The sequence below is a fragment of the Alligator sinensis genome, unplaced genomic scaffold (genome assembly GCF_000455745.1).
Source record: "Alligator sinensis unplaced genomic scaffold, ASM45574v1 scaffold87_1, whole genome shotgun sequence".
NCBI lineage: Eukaryota > Metazoa > Chordata > Crocodylia > Alligatoridae > Alligator > Alligator sinensis.
In genome coordinates this window covers 198,043-204,782 of record NW_005841929.1, presented here as the reverse complement: position 1 = coordinate 204,782, position 6,740 = coordinate 198,043, and the positions used below count along the sequence as shown (strand labels likewise).

Below are 6,740 nucleotides of genomic sequence, written 5' to 3'. Positions count from 1 at the left end.
TTTCCCTATGATATTCGCTTCCTAGAAGACTACTTACAGTGTCAAATAAATAAATACAAATATAAAAATAGACATGCATAAAAACTGAGGGTATGATTCACTATTATCCTACAGCTGATACTTCACATTCCAAGAATGGCACTCAGTATTTGGAACACACAGGTGAATCTGTCCCTGAATATCATAATGCAGGGTCTAGCTCAGTACAGACAGCATGTAAAGCTGGACTGAAAGGTATGTCACTTTGGTAACTAGTGAACACTGGTAAAAAGCACTTGTAGTTTATTTTTCAAGTGTCAGTGTGTTTTGCTCATATCATTTTAATCCTCCTGGCCAAGAAGTGTTTTGTAAGTAGAACTTTGTCCCCCTAAGTAGCTAGACATTATAAACTTTACCAAGCTAACCCAACTGCACTTCCTATGCGAAGTACCTACAACAAGCAACAAAATAGTTTATAGTATTTGAGATATTAATCCAATATGTATGCCAGGATCATTTTATGATCCTAGTACCACATCTGTCATACCAGCTAAGCTTTCAGTAGGAGAGAGAGCCCAAATCAAACATCTAAACAGTTGGAAAAATGCCAGATATCCCACCATTTTCAATGAAACAGTGGGTTTTCTTTGGAGATGATAAGGGCTACTGCAAAAATCTTGTGGGAAGAAGAAGAAAATACAACAACTAATCAACAAATAGTTTACAATAAGGTTTGGAAGAGGCGTATTTGTTAATTTTGATGAAAGAAACAAAATTTGGGTAAGTGTCATCTGGACAACGAGCCAGAATTAGTTCTTACTTAGTTATCTGAATTAATTCTAGGATCTGCCAGTTAGCATAGATGCATACTCATTGAACCCATCTCTAACCTCTGGTTCAAGTTTTGAAGGAAGACAACAAACACTGCCAGTATGCATCAGATCTACAGAGCTGAAGACATGAAATAAACTGAAGGAGAATCTGTGCCAATTACCAGCTTTCATACAATATTTTGGTTCTTTGAAATGTCTTGATAATTTGGAATTTAAGACTAAATGCTGAGCAGAGTGAAAACAAGCAGGCTTTGAAGAGAGTAATTTTGGGGTATATAAACTGTAGGGATATGTAGCTAAAATGGTGTATTTCCATGGTATAAAGGAATATGAAAAGGGTGCTACTGTTAGGATTGAAAATACACTTTAACTGTAAGATGAAATATTGAACTTCTATACCAGATCCCCTCCCGACTTGAGTTAAGTCACAGTCCTCTGGTATCCCAGGAACGTTTGTGGCCTTCCCTCGCAGGATAAGCAGGCTAGTCTAATCTTGTGCTCATCTGCTTTGGCTGAGTGCTGGGCCGGTCCCATCCCCAGGGATGTCACAGAGCGGAGGCAGCAAAGCCTCTGCTCCCCAGCCTTGTGGCTTTAATGTACCTGTCAACTGGGCCATGGAGTAGGGGGGGAGTGGAAGCCCCTGCCCTGCCCTCCCCAGCCAGCACAGCTGGGATGTGGGAGGAGGGCACACAGTGGGGGCTTTCCCCCTTCATCTCTGCTTGGCTTGCCTGGCCGGTGTGGCTTCTCTCCCCAGCCAGCACAGCTGCAGGGAGGACCACATGGTGGGAGGCCTCCACTTTTCCCCCTTCCCCCACATTGCTCACACCTGGTAGGGGGCAGGGCTGAAGAAAGAAGCCATGCATGCTGCAGTAGGCAGTGAGGAAGTGGGGGAAACCACCTCCAGCTGTGTTGGCTGGGGTTGGTGGGACTGGGGCAGAGACCGATGCTGCTCCTTCTTCCCCTCCCTTCCCCCCTGACAGCTTGTGGGGTTGGAGAGAAAACCCGTGTTGCCCAGGAGGCCCAGGCAGCAAGGGTTAATTCCTGCCACTTGACCCCAGTCCTCCCAGACCTACCAGAGCAGCTGGGGGAAGGGGCACATGGTACACTTCTGCCCCCTCCCTCCCTCTGCCACTGGCAGCCAGCTGGTGGGGATGGGGGGACGGGGCTGGGGAGAGAGTTTGGGCTGGTTCCCTCCCTTCCCCCCCCTTGCTGCTGACAGAGGATTGGGGGCATGTACCCAGCAGGTAATCAGGGGTGACCTGCTGCTCGGCTGCCCTTGGCAGTCTCTGGCAGGCTGGGAGGCATGCAAGAGTGCCCCCAGCCTGTGTGTCTTGGCCTGTGCAGACATCTCCATGCCCCACCCCCTGCCCAAGGGTTGAACATGTGTTCTGTTCACCCCTGATCCAATCTACGCAGGTTAGAGAAACCCATGAAGATCTGATCAATTCTGCTTGGGGCTTTTTGAATATCTGTTCCTAAGCTTAGTCTCCTTACTGGGGGAAGAAAACAAGAAATCCTTCTTTCCAGACCATCGTTCTTGTGGTGTCATGGTCTTTTGTTGAATGGTTTGAGATGTGCTCCTTTAGGGCTTTCAGTCAGTTAGTGAATGGCTTGGCTTAACTTACCTGCCCAGAAGTAATGTGGACAGACAACTGTGCCATAGCCATGAAGGCATGTGACAAAGTAATCACTATAGATTGCTGACATGCTGTGACCAAAAATAAGTCTGATAAAATAGTGGCAGCTACTGAGGAGAAGAAACAATAGCCTTGTTTTCTTGGCAGTTGCTTGCTGTTGTTCCAAGAAGAGTTAGGTCCTTCTTTTTTTTCCAATAGAGCATTTCTTTTGGTTTATCAAGAAGCGTAAACCAAATGGATAGGGTATTTGACAAATACAGGTTGGTTTAATCTTTTGTTGACATAATAAAAAATCTAATAAATAAGCAGATGTGTTGTTTATGTATGTCTGTAATTAGACTAACTTGTATATCAAATATGGCTCCAGCTAGACAGAAATAATAGAGCCCTGAAAAATATCCTGCAAGCTTTTGTGTGCTGCAAGTTTTTGATGGCATGTCAAGGCAGATATATAGCAATATCTTTTACTACTTCTTTAAAAAAAAACTTTTTTATACAAGACTACTTATTTTGTCCTTTAAAAATTGTTTTATTCCACGTAATAATTTTGCTACCTGGAAGCACATCTTGCTTTCATTGTGGGGTTATTAGTGAGTCATGATTTAATAAAAGGAGAAAAATGAAATCTAGGCCATAATCCCCCTAGCAAACCATGATTCTTAAAGCAGACTATGTCCTTCTTGTGATGGAGCTGGACAGTGTGCTGTCTTGAAGAGGTGTTTTCAGAAGCAGTGTTGCTGTAGTGGCTTGGTGAGTAGTACTCCTACATTGGTAGTTCCCTTTTTCCTCCTACATATCTGAAGCATCTTTCAGCCCAAGTGAACCAGTTTGACTAAAGGTGTTTGAGTTAAACTAGAGCAAGTCATTGCATAAACACTGCATTTAATTTAAGCCTGACTTATATCAGTGTAATGGTGCTGCTTCATTTCAAGGTGCACACTAGGGCTAGGGACAGACATTCAAAAAGCCTGAGCCTGAATTGATTCAATCTTTGCAGGTTAGTCTAACGTGACTAAGCTGGACTGGTTTGAAACCAGACAGACATTCTCTCTGGACTGAGAAAATTCAGGCACATGCCTGCAGTGGCTCAGGCTAGAAGCCCGGGGGTGCTAGAGCAGCCCTCCCTTCCCTTCTGCAGGGAGCTGAGCTGAGGCGGGTGTGGCCAGGCCCTGCAAGACTCTCTCATTAGGGTGGTCTGCCTACGTGGTTTTTTCCCTGCTGGCTGCTCCAAGGGCAGGAGTGTTGCCAGCCCCCTCTGAAGCAAGGGTGTGTGTGCAGTGCATGCATCTGTTGATGATACGGCGTTTTCAATCTCCCACCCTGTTTCGTCATGTTGTCTATAGCAAACTGACAGGCGAACAAGCCAGCTGGGGGGCTGATAAGTCAATATCATCCAGTTAGCAAAACAAGAGCCTTTCTTCACATTACTTCAAACTTCTTAAACAGCTTACCATCTGACCTGTTGATTAGCTCCAAAAGCCCTAAGTAATCTGTCTGCCTATCCCACTTAAATTGGAGAGAGAGACACACAGTTAGACACCTTTTGGCATTGGTTAGCATACCACATGCTGGCTACAGTCCCTGCTGTGGCAGAAAGGAGGAAGGGATCTCTGCTTAAGCAGCAAGTAGTGGGGGGGGGAGGCAGGAGATGGGTCACGGGGAAGCCAGCAACCCTTCCTGTGTGTTCAAGTCTGTGCTGAGCTCCAGCCATGGAGCAGAGGGGAGGGGCCAGCTCTGCTGTGGAGCAGAGAGCCCCGCCCAGCCCAGAGAACATGCTGGGATGCTGGGGTACTTTGATTTAATTTAAACCAGCAAGGGTTCTGGGACAGACATTGCATAAACTGGTTTGAGCCAAATCAGTTAAGTCTGATACTACATTCAACCAGGTTTATCACAAACAGGTTTCAACCATTTTCAAACTGGTTTATGTGCACTGAACATCTGTTCTGTTACAGGTTTAAACCAGTTTCTGATCACTTAAACTGGTTTATGTGTAATGTCTGTCCCTGCCTAGGCGTCAGTCCATAAACGTAGGGCTTATATAGCTTTAATTAAATTGGTTTCTAAACTGCTTTTAGGTAAACCTGTGTAACTTCTGTGTGTACCAAAGGGCTTAGGAGTGGTGAGAGGGGGAACATTGGAATAGCCTCATTCCAAACCAATCAGATAGTGACTTCACTGCTTTTTGTTGTTAGCTCTTCCCAGTCAAGTCCTACCCTCTCCTATAGCTAGCTGGGTGTAGAGTCAGATAAATAGTTCTGTCAGTGAAGTTTTGCTTTATGGAATTTGGGAAACATGAGGAGAAGGTCCTACAGAGGGAGTGCTTGTCCTGTGGGGCACAGACTAGAGCCCTAGGTATACTCACAGCATGCTGTCCTGCACACTGTAATGGGAATTGCTCAGGGAGGGGACAGGGCTAAGTTGGTAGGTCAGTTATGGAAGTGTAATGACCATTGGCCACCATGCAGAAGGCAGTAGCTTAGAGGCTTCTGTAGTTCTGTAGCAGTCATGGGACCAGCACCAGAAATACTCCTTCCAGTAGGATTCCTTTCTTTCTGGGAGGTTTAAGGCCCTTGGCTTTTCAGCCTGGATACTATTTACGTGTAGATGACTGCTTGCAAGCAATATTCTGCAAACAGAAATTGCTAGAGAACTACAGTAGAAACTAAACTGGAGCAGCATTATCTTTTCCAGGTAAGTGACGCATCATGGGGGAAAGATAAAGGGGTAGGGAATCAGGAAAGTGGAAATCTGATCTGTATCTTCCCCAGATTGGCAGCAGGTTCATAGCAGGGTAGACACACACCTTATAAACTAAGTATACATAGAACACAAGACGTTGTGGAAAGTAGGCTCACATTTTCCATTAAGTAGCACTGTCCTTGCTGTGAATTTTGAACTCTACTGGATTCTTTTGCTGTTTTGATTTATTTCAGGAGAGTTGCATTGTTAGAAGTGGATTCTATTCTTTTTTTTACTCAAAATCAAATGAAGCGCAACGTAAATTGCAACAGCGACCTGAATACATAGTCCTGGAGTCAACTAATTTAAGCCAGTCTATAAGAGAGAGGCTGTTTCTGCACTGTCATCTTTAATATGTATTGCAACATTTAGGAATGAAAAGCATTGGCCAGATTCTGTCAATAGTTGCATGACTTTAATTGGTGAAATTATTGAGGTTACATGCATATAATTGAGAGCAAAACCTAGTACACTATTCTTAAGGTAAAATACTTGCACATTCTTTTGGCTTTTTCATGTTGATACAAAAGGATGAATTTTAGGTGTAAGAACTGCACCCACGAAAATGCATACCTTACCTGACCATGCCTCCAAAAATCTCTCTTTGTGCAAGCAAACAGGCATTGTATGAGCAAACCTGCCATTTATAAGTCTTTCAGTTCTCCCTGGGGTGGAGACAACCTAAAGACTTTGTGTAGTTCATGCCAATTATTTATGCATCTTATTGGGTAGAGTAACAGTACAATTCATTCCTGTGCAGAGGGCCAGCACAATTCTTAGTTAATAAACCTAGGAAAAATATTTCCCTCAGACTTGTTCTTTGATTTAAAAAAAAAAAAAGGCTTTTTAATTACATGAATTTTTGATGAAATAGGTTAATAAAAATATAAAAATATTCAGCAAGACTTCTCTCCCAAATTTCAAAGAATATTTTCAACAAAAAGTAATAACTTTATAATACATTTTCAGGAAAAAAATATTTTTCATGCAGTTTCTACTCCTGAGGGCCACACACAGAGTATACGGGAGACTTGGGCAGTAGGCCTGTGCGAGTCGGCAGCGATCCGATTTGGCTTCAGATCCAGCCACTTCGGGTGGCTACGATCCAATCCGGAGCTCTGGACCGGGTTTCCGCCTCAATTTGGCCGAAGCGGCTCCAAAGCTTCGGAGCCGCCCTGGAGGTCCGGCCATAGGGTATAATGGGGAATCAATGAAATATCTACAACATTGCTGTTTTTTGTCTGATTTGGATGAAACTTGTAGAGATGGTAGCCTCTTCTGAGAGCATGAAACATGCCAAGTTTCAAGAAGATTGGTGTAGCAGTTTGGGGGGAACTGTACCCCAAATTCTTGAAAGCCAAACTCATGTTACGTCTGTGTGTTACAACACAGGGGGGTCAAAACTGCCAGGCTGGTAGCTCTTACTGAGGCCACAAAGCTTGCCATGTTTCAAGGAGATAGGTGCAGGGGTTTGGGGGGAACTGCACCTCAAGCTGTGAACAAGCAAAACTCGTGCCAGGGGTGACACTGCGTGTGTTAAGGCACAGCG

The 6,740-nt window shown here is 44.3% G+C and overlaps 1 protein-coding gene across 6 annotated transcripts in view; it reads left to right on the top strand.

Annotated features, from left to right (window-relative positions):
- Positions 1–6,740, top strand: part of CALD1 (caldesmon 1) — a 283,619-nt gene that overhangs the window by 156,008 nt on the left and 120,871 nt on the right. The window lies entirely within an intron of this gene.